Source organism: Numida meleagris, chromosome 5, assembly GCF_002078875.1.
Source record: "Numida meleagris isolate 19003 breed g44 Domestic line chromosome 5, NumMel1.0, whole genome shotgun sequence".
Classification (NCBI taxonomy): domain Eukaryota; kingdom Metazoa; phylum Chordata; class Aves; order Galliformes; family Numididae; genus Numida; species Numida meleagris.
The window spans coordinates 36,416,376-36,429,840 of record NC_034413.1 but is presented as its reverse complement, the minus strand read 5'-3'; the positions used below and the strand labels follow the sequence as shown (position 1 = coordinate 36,429,840).

General features: G+C 41.4%; 1 protein-coding gene across 9 annotated transcripts in view; it reads right to left on the bottom strand.

Moving 5' to 3' along the window:
* Positions 1 to 13,465, bottom strand: part of LRRFIP1 (LRR binding FLII interacting protein 1) — a 97,458-nt gene that overhangs the window by 82,647 nt on the left and 1,346 nt on the right. The gene's annotated exons all lie outside the window — the stretch shown is intronic.

Sequence of the window (13,465 nt, the reverse complement as noted above, 5' to 3'; positions counted from 1 at the left end):
TCAGGGCCATCTCCTTACCCTTTTCCCCTTTTCCCGGGGCGTGGGCCCGTGGATCCCCCGTCCCCTTCGTCACGGAACCGGGCCAAACGCCCGTAAACCGTTGACAGAAGGCCTGGTGCTCTTTTTGCTAAAATTGGGCTGAAGTTTGTAAAGAGCTAAGCTGATACCACTGAAGAATAGCAGAACCAATGATACTCTTAAAGCACTTACGGAAACTGTTTTGTTTTCAAACGTATTTGAACCTCATCAGCTATTCTGTCACAATTAGGGTGTACAGGATTCCAGCCAGTGTAACGGCTTTATGACAGATTTCAGATGCCAGAAGACCAACACTAGATTAAAGCCATCCTGACAAAGATACAGAAGGGCTGGATGCACCAAGTTAAACCTTCTAGTCAATCCATCCCAATAGTAACCCCTCAACTTTGGCTCGTTATCTTGCTAAATCCAGGTAGGAGAAGGCAGGTGATCTTATAAAGAAGGCCCTTTTCATAATACTTGAACAAATGTCAAAAACACTGAAGCCTGAAAAACTGTTTCAGAGCACTAACTTGCCCCAGAATGGACCTGCACACCAGTCAACAACCTACACAACAAAACCATCTGCTGTCTGTCCACCAGATCCATCCTGCTGGGACCTACCCCTCTCCAAATAACAACAGGTGGTCTTATTTACTTCCCTCTTTTAAGGGTTAACTTCAGGATTTGACAAAGCATGAGTCAGCTACAGCAGGGGAAAAACAGAGCCGTTATGGCAGGAAGCTCATTCCCATGACACCCATAGCTAAACCACAGGCACTGCAGTTCTGCACACCCTTGGTAAATGGAAAGCAGCAAGGCAAGACTTAAGGAACGGGGGAAAATGATGTGCACCATTACTGGGCTGTGCTCTCATGTCTATGCTCCAAAGAGATTTTTAAGGCAGGCGTATCCCTCCCTTTTCTCCTCCCTTTCTACATCACCATTTTTACTTTTTTCTCCCTTACGAGAAAGCATTGCGGTCATAAGATGTGGCATTCTGACTGCCCCAGAAGCACAGATCTTCCCACAGAACTCTGCCAGGTTCACTCCGTTCTTGGTTTGAGTCAGCATTCAAGCAAGGAAAGTTCACTCTCCATTTCCATTCCCTCCTCACCCTTTCTCCTGGAATTTCCATCAGTGCTATGGTAGAAATAGACAACAGAGCAAAGCAGGCCCTTGTCACTTTCTGCACGTCATTAAACTGCTACAAGAGATTACAACTGTTTGATTTGATGAGCTTAGAATATTCCATAAAGAAGACAGCTGACATAGGAACAAGACGCATGAAAATAAAGCAGTTGCCCAGTACATTGATTATCTTCTAAAAGCAGTAGCACTAAAAAGCATTCAAGCAAAATAAATGCTGAGTGCTTTGACATCTAATTACTGAAGCATTTGATGGCATTACCATGATTTTCTCCCATGCCCCTGAACTAGCCCATTTCTAAAATAAGCACTGCTTGACTAACTAAAAAGCCTTCTAGGAAGCTATATTTTTTTTCTTTTTTATCTTGAGGTTTCGTATTTATGTAGCATAATCTCACTGCATAAGCAACCAAACAGGATGAGGAGATAAACCACCACAGTGTAACTTCACTGCTGTGCTCAGACTCAGCCTCCAGCTTGCAGACCTTTTATTTAAGAGAGATACTTATACTACAAGCTTGATTTTATTATTTTTCTTAAAGTGTACGGCTGGCAATGCTCAGTACAACAATATTTTGAGGCTCTCTGGCCCCAGTACAACTCAAGAAAGCAATGAGGAAGTTCTGAAGGCAGCACTGTATTGGCAGAGTTGCACAACATCAGCCACAGCAATGGCACAGCCAGGTTCCTGAATGAATTACCTTCAAGAACCAAGGCATCACAGCATCTCATCAATGAGACCCCACTCAAGAGTGAGAAACATGCACAAGGAATTGTTTCTGCTCTTCAGAGGAAAAAAAGGCTGCATTCAGCAGAATTTAGACCAGCAGCCAATGAGTAAGAGCACAGAAGTTGCCAACAGCCATTACTTCAGGGAATGAAAGTATTTATTGCAGACTCCCACCCAGCCTAAGTATTTTAATGCATTATAAAAATAGGTCTAGTTTAAGAACTATTGTGCAAGAAAAGTTACTTCAAATTAACATTTAAGAGAAGAATGTCAACAAGAACCACTGTGTTATATAAAAACAAATCTCACTCTTGCTTTCTCTGAGGTGTTCCCTTTGTAAGTGGGTCACATTGCAGACATTGCAATGCCATAGAATTTGAAATTAAATCCATTTGTACAGTGGTCCTGGTTTGGCAATACTCAGATTAATATTATATTCCATTACATCCAGCCTGCCTGCATTCCTGCTGTACAACTGAAGCAGCAGTTTGACACTTAAAATAAATATCTAAAAATCCTATAAATACTGTATCAGTCACTTCTAAGGTAAGTATAAACATTTCAAAGCAATTCAACCTAGGATATTAGATATCTGGACTGTCCTTATCTGCCACTCCAAACTTTCCCTTTTTCCCCAATAACCATCCACAGGCAAATCCAGTCTGAGTAACTGCTTACTGCAAATCCAATGGCAGTCTATCAAGCTTAGCATGCTAAAGAGTGTACTGGAAGAAGCATGTTGGTTCTACCTATGAACTGCCTGAGGGTAAACTGCAGGTTCTCTGTGCTCTGGTGAAAGAGTCAAGACTGCCCAAGCTGAAGGAAAAGCCACGAACTGAGAGAACGCATGACTATTGAGCATGTCATCAAGCATTAACAATATCATCATCTGCAATGCTACATTCTTATCTGGCCTCAGGCAAAAGACAAAACAGAATATTTGTTATACTTTAACATTCAACACTAGAGATGACCTCTAGAGTACCTTTCCACAGGTAGAATGTTCTCATCCAAAAGCAGAATAAAGTTTAGCTCTTTAGACAGATTGGAGTTAGCAGAGCAATCTGGTAATAAAGACCATTTTACTGTGTTTACAGTATGTTTTGTGGGTCTACAGCATAATGATTACAAATTACAAAGCACTGTTTTTCATTACCTCTTTACATACATTGACTTTATATTATTATTAATACATACACTTACCAATTTACAAGAGAAATGTAAAAATCATCATTTGTTTTCATGCCCACCCCTACTTTATAGTGCTGGTAAGCCCTGAAACACTTGTTAGATGTCAGAAAGTGGGGATGGTTAGTTGGGAAAATGTTTCATGCAGTTCTTCAGCTTACGTCCCCTTCCTGCCAGTGAGACCATCCATTTGATTATCTTAGATACTCTGCTGTAACAGGTTGAGGGCAAACTGGAGGTTCTCTGCATTCTCATGGGAGAGTCAGGACACAGGATACAGGCTGAAATCCTTCATTTGCAACATCATCAACCAGAGAAATATCAAGAATTGCTTGTGCAAACCTGATGTAAGGAAAAAGGTGTCGCTTTGCGGAGAAACAAAGCCTGGTGAAATCGCCTCTCCATGTTACTGCAGCTGTATGCTTGAGTGTACGATTAGCAGTTATTCCTACATTGTGCTTTACTGAATTTTCTGTCTTTTAAGCACAAATATCAAACTTCACACATCTAGCATCAGCACTTTAATCACATCTCCTATGGCAAAAAGCCGAGTTCCACGTCAAATTTGCAGAAAAAAACACAGACAATATTTCACAAAGAAATCATTAAAAAAAATCACACTCGAATCATTTTAAATAGACCTGTCAAAAAATAAATGAAAATCCCACTATCCCACCATTACAGCTGAGGGTTTTTTTAATCATTTTATTTTTTATATCTACAAGGTACCCTTACCTGGTCAGTGGACAGGAATTACCCTCTCACGCTTGCCATCCTTTCACAATCCATCCCCCCATGTTAAGAGAAACTCCATTAGAGAGCCAGGGCCTTCAAGCCAATTTGTGCCAAGTGAGACAGCGCTGAGCAACCCATCGGCTCAGATTAAAGCTGAAAAATCGCCGTTGTTTGCGAAATGATTGGACAGCTTTTGTGTGGGGGTGGGATAAGATTACTGTATCCAAACTGAGTCTGAGCTATCCTGGATTACCTGAAGAGCCTGTGCCCTAACCCTTACTAAGAAATGTACTACCAGACTACAGACGCTGTTTTATGACAAAAACGACCTTTATGGCTATTTAGTGGCATTCTCAAAAATCAAGGCAAGCTATGTGGAACATGCTGAGAGCACTGCCACCAGCCCAGAGGTGCAGTCCTCCCCAGTCAGGTCCTTTCCCCCCTGAGAGCGATTACCACTCAGCAGATATAACTGGATCCTCAGACTTACAGTCTAAAATTCAGATTGTGTCAACAGTCTGGTGTGGGGAACAGCTACATTAGAAAAATGGCAAGTAACAAGAATGCTGAGAGAAGGGCATAAAGCAGCATCAAAGGATCAGCCCTCTGAGAAGCACTTTTTACCAGAGGAAACTACAACAAAAATCCAGTATGTTCAGGTTTGCTTAGCATACATCTCAGAAGCTGGCAGACATCTTAGAAATGTTGTAGAGAAGGTTTTTATACCTTTTCCCTGCATTCACAGACTCACTCATCTTCATTTTCTAACACTACATTTGCAGACTGCTTCGTTATACAGCAACTAGTTCTGGGTTACCAGATGCCTTTCTGCTGGAACGACTTTCAGACTGCGTCTGATAGTATATACTTATTTCATCAGCGATATAAAAGCCTTTCCACAGCACACAAAGAACCTTTCTTTGCTTGTTTTAGTTCACCAAATAAGGCTGTTATTTTTTCTCCAGGGTAATTAGACAAGAATGTACAAATATTACTAAAAACACCGTGTAACCATTTAAAAACACTGGTATATTCTACATATACCAACATTATCCCTTATATCCACATACAAGCTTACTGTTTCCCAGAGCCCCTAGATTCCTCCACAGTTCATGTAAAGGTTAGGTCACATCACTGTTTCAATGTACTTGTTTCACATCAGGACAGATTTAAATTTCATATTTAATAGACAATGGAATAGCATGACCCTCGGGTATCACAAGAATGTCTCAAAAGCCCACTTCAATTTTCAACAGATGTTGATTCAATGTATTTGTCAACATAAATCCTCTTAGAGCTCAGCAACACATTCAGCAAGAAAATCGAGAGCAGCACACAGACATCTCACATGGCAGATCAGACATTTTAGATAGAACGGTGTCTGGGAAATGCACAGCTGCACAGCAATGCAATAGGGCTGCAGAGCACGAATTTAAACAGACTCATTTTTGAAAAGCACATGAAGTTAGTTCTAGTGTTTTCCTCGCCACTTAAGTGGAAGAACTTCAAGTTTGCAAGCAGAGAGTAACAACAAGTGATTATACGGACTCACAAAAAAAAGGCAGTAAGCCATTATCTTTCACTGTTAGTGGCCAGCAAAAGCAAAAATTATTTCATTTTTCCATGTAGCACACAGGCTCCAGTGTAAACAGCCATAACTTAACCATGCTCTCAAAGAGCATCTGAAGTCATGTTTTAAAAAGGAAGAAAAAAATGTGAAGCTATGGGAGTCTGACAGGAGCCTGGAGACTTTTCTGTGCATGAAGTACACCAAGAGCGTTTCCTTACTCCCCTGTCATCCTGGTATGCCAGCTGATAAACGCTCCATAATTAGAAGACCCAAGCAAGGATGTCTGAAACCCATCTGACCTAAGGGAATAAGTTCAAAAACCTGAACCAGCTTTCAGCATGCCAGATCCTCCTGTATTCCATTTTCATCTACTAGAAGAGGCTGGCAAAAGCAGACAGAAGAGACAGACACATCTGACGTCAGCATTCCAATGTGACACTGAAGAAAGCATACTTTGGGACGTAGGAAGTACTCAAAAGAGGAAGGCGAAGAAAAATAAATATTAGATTTAAATTTGAAACTGGTAAAGTCAGCAGTGTGTAAGAGCAGAGACAGAGGGAAGAAACACTGTTCCTTGGAGTTCCATGTCTGTGCAGAAGTCTGCATTCACGGCAGTTATAGGACTGCAAGTGTGATCTGTGAGGAATCACCAGTGAGACCATTCATGACAGATGTGCTATCGCTTAATTACAGGCAACAGTAACAGACTAGTCACTGACTAACCAAACACACAAATAGACTGCTTTTGTGGAAGTCGCTTTCAGTAAGCTAGGAACGCCCTCAGACTCCTTTCTGGGAAAGATAAATCAATATGACACAAGTTACATTTAAAAACCGCAAGCAGGGACACTTATGGTGGGGTAAAACCAAGCTCCAAGAACCTATTTTTGAGGAAGCCAGATGTAACTGGTGATCCTATCCTGCTTGCTTGAATACAAACTCTCCACTCTCATTCACATTAAACATAAACCTTCTGACAGCTAAGAAGAAAGAAAATTGCCACTCTGAAATTTTAACTGTTGTTTTTGCATTTCTTCACACGCCAATGATAACAAGCGCTGCCCTGCCTAATCACCAGGTATCAAAAATAGGAACACATACATGGTGATGCACCTGTCAATTTTGGTTTACCAAAGGCTCTGATTTCTTGTACAGCAACATATAATACAAAAAATCTAAATATTTTCTCAACACAGCTTACAAAGCACCAAAATACTAGAATGCATCCTGAGTTTTTGCAATTATACCGTCAAGATGAAGCCATCTCACAAACAACATTTCACCTTGCACACAAAAGCAGAGTGTCAGAGGGAAGAACAGAGCTGTGGAAAACCGGCAAGAAGCTCAGAGCACTAGGAAATGAACAGGATTCCTTACCACATCCGAGACTGTGGAACATAGCTCAGATTAAGGGCTATCTGTTCACTTTCTTCATTTGCTGTTGACAGCTAAACTCTAAATGCTGGGGTGGTACTTAGGTGGAAAAAGCCACAGCCCACACCAAGCACCTGGCACGCAGACTGCAGACACACAGGAGAGCAAAGCAGATGCAATGAAACCAGCCCCCCTCTTTTCAGGGCACATCCAGAATACTTCACTGAAAGTTCAGCACCAAGCAATCAGCTTAACACTTCTAGGTCATATTCTTCATTTTACCACCACTTAGCTCACTAAGAAGAGTCAAGAACTGAGTGCTCTGCTTAACAACATAACCAAAAACCCCACTCCTTTCAGCTAAAAACTGAGTTATCTTATTTTTACCTCCAATTCCCTACTTCTGAGCACATCCCAATAGGGTCCCATCAAAAACCAATTCTCCAAATTGTCCCATTATTCACTGTTTGGTTCCTCCTTAGAATTGTGGCAGTGTGCAAGCTACTGAAGAAGTCCAGCCCTCCCAGAGATGGATGCCTGACCTTGCTAACATCAGAATAACTATTTTTCCTCACTTTTTTTTTAAACCCTGAAACAGTATGTAGATCTCCACAATCACTTGAAGAGAAGGGGAAAGCAGAGGGGGAGATGCTGTCCAAATGTTAGTTCACCGTGATCATAAAAGTTAATCAATCTTCTATCTGACCTGTGCCTGCATTATTATATATTTGGAATCCCCAGATCTCCAACAGCAATTAGCTAAGATACTCATTTTTACTGGCACCGAACAGTATTTTAAGTATGTAAATTACCAAAATTTATTTCAATCTATTCAGTAAAGCTTCCAAGTCAGAAATAGTCGCTCCAAGTTTTCAAGCAGAGTTATGCCAGTTAGGTGCAATTATGCTCAATAACCCAAACATCCATCTCTCCATAACCCAGAAACAGCTACTCTAGTTTTGTAGCTTTCCGATTTTTATGGCTGACAATAAAACTCAATATTTTTCAAAGGTTTTGATGAGAGCCTCTCTGCCCCGAAGTCCACAGCCTTAAAATGGCAGTACATACTGCGTCAAACTCAATTACAGGAAAACATGACACAGCCGAGGGGGCTGAGGGAACAGAGAGCGTGATTGCAGGCTGAATGCTCCAGCGTGATTCAAATCTGTCTTGCGGGCATTGGTTCATTTAACCAGGGACACGCTCCTTTCTGCCTGTTTGTTTTGAGCATGTATCCATGTCCCAAAACAAGCACCCATCAGTACTGGAAACAATCAGTTATCTTGCATCTTCTCCTCTGTGACACCCAAAATTCAGCTGGTCAGGCCAGAAAGCCCTTGTAGCCCTGCTCATTGTGAAAATACTCCCCAGGCCTGGCCCTCTGCACTTCATACCGCTTATTTACATCTGTTTAAAGGCAAAATTAGAAATGCATCCAAATAGGAAACACTGAAGTCTAACCTAAATCAATATAAGGACAGTTTCAAACAGTTACAGTGGTTAAGAGTTGTGTCACATTCCTGTCAATGTGAGAGTATTACTTCTGTGCTTTCCCAGTTTCTGAATATTCACATTCATAATCTCTCTGCAGGCTCCAGGAAAGCCCGAAGTTTTTGAACACATGACCAGACTGTGTCACATGGTCACTCACAATCTTCTCTTCCTGATCTCATTTTCACACTGCAAGCACTGTGTGACAGGTAGTTAAGGCTCCTTCTACAGTAATTAAAGCCTTCAAATTACCAACAGTGAAGAACAGCTTTATTTACTATTTATTATGCCACACCAAGCTTCAACTTCAGCAGTTAAAGCTCTGAAAACCAGATATTTGAGAGTTCTTTTGCACTTCTTACTACCTACCAACAACACTGGTGGTTCTCCATCCTCAAAAGAGCATAGAAACCCTGCAAGTGAGCACTAGCACGTCAGACTAGTCACTTCAAGAGATTACTGCCTCATTTTCCTGCAAGAGGTTACACTACTTACAGGGCAGAGGACAGGGAAACATATAGCAGCTTTCCACCAGTGGCAATTTACCTAACAGCGTCTTTCTTTAAAAATTTGAAACAAACTTAATGGTAAAGACGCTGCCCACAGTAACCCTAAGCAGCAGAGACCTGCACTTCAACAACTTGCGTCAGCTGCCTACAGCATCAAAAGCACATCCACCAGGAACTGTCTGATACTACCTTGCAAGGCTGTGGATCAAGCTCACCCATATGGACTCTCTCAAAACGAAATTTTGCTTGACACAATATTCTTATTTCAATATGTGTTCCAGGTATCTTTCCAGCTTTAGCTGAAGAATTTCTATAGCCTACTTTTTGTATCCTAACAGAAATACAGCAAGGGAGAAGAGCTTCCTGGAAGTTGGTGGTTACAGACTTCTTTCTGTAACATGCACTTAGGCACTTCCCTCATCTTTACTGTGCAAGGGATGCCCAAACACAAGCTATTTTTCTACCATGCACGAGGCCAGCTATTTATCTGTAGTAGATTCAGACCAGATTAGCACCAGAAGCAGAGAGAGCTCCCAGAAGAAATGTGAGTGTGAGCGTGCCCACTTTCCCTTCTCACAAGGGAAAAACTCTCAAAGCAACCCCATGACTATCTGAAGTAGAATCTGGCTTACTGCAATTCCCCTCCCTCTCCATTCCATTCCAATGGTCAGCTTCTCCCCCCAAAAGTATTTTCATAGAAGTCAGGCAACAGCTGATATTTCAGAGCTGCTATTTTAAGGTTTGCCCATGAGTGTGTACATCGAGCTAGACAGATTCACTGCTCCTGGCAACCTGCTGACTTGACAGGAGGGACACGTACCTTGTTTCACAAGCCTGAAATGCCATGTGGATTATGCTCCTTGCAACCAAATGATGAAAAAAAAAAAAAACCAACAAAGTGTTAAAAGCACTGCAAGTGCACTTGAGCTCTGACTTTGTTCAGCAGCTCGCCTGGAAAAATATCCTTCTAGCTGAGGTAACGAGCTCAGCATCTGGGCTTACAAAGAAAAAGGCTGGGCTTCCCATGCTGCTAATCCTAACAGCAGCCTCTTTCCTGACTGAAATAGGAATCACAGTTCCTAAACAGCTGTTTCCTCAGACAGTGAGAACAGCTGAAGAGGACTCAGGCCAGGCATGGACACAAAAACAGACATGTAATTACTGAACGTTGGAACAGGCAGACTGGGAGCTGGAATGCAGGCTACAATCACCCATTTAGCTAAAATGAGACGGGTCTTAAGATTTTTGCCTCACTTTTTAAACCATTCAAAACTGCTCTTCCACATATTTCCTTTGGGAAGGTTTAAAGGAAAAAGGCATTGGCTTTATTTAATGTTTTACGGCTACATATCACAGTAAAAGGCATTCACTGAAGAGGAGCATAACCATGATATAAAACAGTCCTAGTTTTGGAACAGTTCTCCGTAACCTATTGGCAAGCATCTCCTATGAAGGCTTCCATGCTTCCTATGTTTAGGTCAACTGGGCTCAGTATCGAGCCCTCCACAAGCATCCCTTGCCTTTATAATTTTCTTTTCTAGACAGAGACCTACAGCCAGGCATGCTTTTTCAGACCGTTTGCTCTCTTGGGGTCATATATCTGCACTATCACAAAGGCAAAGAAGTCAGCCAGGTACAAGCAACTGGTGTTAGACACAACAGACTGTTTCTAATGGCTTCTCTTGGAATATGTATCTGGTTTCAAAAAGTCTTCATGCATCTCTTCAGTGTCAAATACTGCTCAAAAAAGTTCCACCACCGCACTAATGAGGCACACAGATAGCGTACCTTATGCTGGCACTACCTAGCACGCTCTTAGAGAACATCCTGCTTCAAACGCTCTGACCTGTACAACAGATCAAATAAAGTTTGCCTCACTTATGTTCCCATATGTAAATATCCAATCTGTTTGTTTCAACTTTAATGTCTACCAAACTGTTTCCATCTCTATTATGCAGGTCAACCAAATCGCTGTATAAGCCAGAGCTCTCCCTCAAATTATCACCTCCGTTCAAAAGGCAGACCTTTAAATTCAACGTACAATTATCACAGCTCCCTCTTCACCAGTCCTGAAGCTCCAGTTCAGGCTTCTGAAGTTAGCTGGGGCCTTTCTACCTCATGCAGCAGAGTGGGCTGGTTACCTTCAGCTGCGTGTTGAGCTATTTCTCATCAGCTACACTCTTAACAGAAAAAGAGATTAAAAAATAAAAATCAAACGACATTGAATAACTTTTCAAACTAATTACCAGTTAAAGAGTTCTGCTCTGTGAATTGTTTGATGAAAGAGGAAGTTTTTAGCACACAGATGACATAAGCCAGGATTTTTTTCTGAGCAATGTAACACACATCTGTATGCAAGATAACAGAAAAACGTTTACATTACTTTCCTAACAATAAGGAGAAATTTGCCCCAAACTTGCTTTTCTCATTCAAGAAAATGAAAGAGAGTAGTTAATATTATTTGCCTATAGGAGAAGAATCTCATTTAGACAGAGGGCAGTTCTCACTGTATTGGCAAAACTTACTGGTCATGTAACACGTAACTGCCCCTGCAGTCCATAGAGGACAGACCGGAAGTTAGGAAAAGATACTCTCCTGGAAACCATGTCTCTAGTTATAATGTCAAACCCATCAAACCTCAGCAAGAAAAAAAAAAAAAAAAGCTGGAAACCACTCCCAGTTAGGTTTATAAGCTCACGATTAGCAGCCTTCCCAAACCATGCATGCAGGGACAGATGACTGCACTGCATGCGTACGCAACTCTTGCTAGCTGTGCTGGCACAGACCTCCAGGAGTATCAAACTGCTAGATTTTGCAAACACTGCTGGCAAGTACTCATGTAGAGGAATAAAATAGTCCAAAAGTTTCCATTGACCTAAACACAGAATAATCTACTGGCATCATAACTCGAGTCTGAAAGTGGAGAAGCCTATCATCGATCAGCTTTGCTCTCAACTGCAAAAGCTGACAACCAGAAAACATAACCTCAGCAATACAAGCTAGGTGTATTAACAGTGAATGCAAAGTGGCAGACATCTGTGACCACTGAAAACTCAGAATGCTGTGTTCTTGGTTTAACTACATCTACATAACTGCCAGCCTTCTAATTACCATGCCACAGCCAGATTTAGTAATATGGCACTGCTCTTCTCTGGTGGACAAGGTGATTTACACAAACACTACTACAGGCCTAGACAACGTGATAAGCTACTTGCAGCCAGCATAGTTCAGAAATCACCCCAAACTTTTTAATCTTAATACTACTGCTGAAAGCCTGTCACTACAACACGCTTCACTTTTACAATTTCCTTCCGCTCGCTTACAGTTACTTCCTCTTAACACTGCTCCCACATCCTGCAGGGGCAAGGTCTGCTAACCTCACAGCACAAGGCTCTCTTTTGGTCCATGCAAGACTGTGCATGCAGTAAGATCTGCCACTTGCAAATTCAATAAAACCTCATGCTTCAAATGGCAGGAGTTTAAGAGTGTCTTTATTAATATTCCTTGAGGAAGCACACAATGTAGTAAGAACTGTCAGTTTTTCAAGATGTTTTGTCAATTACAAAACACAACAACTGGAAACCATCAAAGCAGCATTATCCTTCTGGAGGAAAACCAAAAGGAGAGATGACGCATGGAGTCTTCCACCTGAACACAACAACATTCCAACCTAGAATCCGCTAGTAATTTGCAAGGTCCTGTGGCTTTTGGCTAAGAAAGAAAGGCTGAAGGAAACCAACAAATGAAAACCTATGCAAGAAAGAAGCTTTGCCTAAACACTTGCAAGAAGGCTGGAAAAGCTGAAATCTCAGTAACTCTCTTGCCCTCCTTAATATAAGGTCTCAAAGCATCTTTATTAGGAGGAGATGCAAGGCTTTTTTTTTTTAAAAAAAAAAAAGTTCTTACTGTCCTATGGAAGGATGCAGACAGGAATCCCTGTGTGAAGAATAGGCAGTTAAACAACAAAACCATCGTTAGGGCATAAAACTTAAGACACAGTAATGCAAGGAGTTAAAATAATATGGGAAAATGCTGAACCCTGAACTTTTCAGTTCACAGTTTTAACACTCAAGGGAGAAGATAAAAGACATGCTTGTGAAGGAGCTTTCCAATAAATGCGGTTGTTCCTTAGCAGATCCTCAGAGAAAACAAATAAAACTATTTAGGTTTCAAACCTCTTTACCATATAGCAAAGAGTGGGAGAGAAACCAACAGAAAACAATAACCTAGGCCTCCTGCTGCAGGTTTATGTTCAGCTTCATCCAGTGACAGAAGGACTAAAATAATGGAATTTAAACCCTGATCCCAAAGTAATCCCTAGGATGTCATCATGACTCAAACTCCAGGAGACAGCACAATCGTTCAGACTTGCTGTCTTATGACCTGAACATGAGACATTCCTGTCCTCCGACCTCAAACTACCTCTGTAGGAACTTACCTGCTCCCAACAATGCCCAAGGAGCATTTCCTCATCATACTGATGCAAATCTGACTTCTGCAAATGTATCACCTAAATCACTCACGTAGAATACAGCACATACTCTAAAGATGCTACAAAATACTTCAAATTAACACAGAAGAGCAAGAACACCCCAGATCAAAGCTGTCAATAGCGCTAGTACCTGAGACGCATGATGTTACATCTAACTTAATATAACAGCAAGTTAGCACCAAAATAAGCCCACCTTCTTCCTTTCTAGA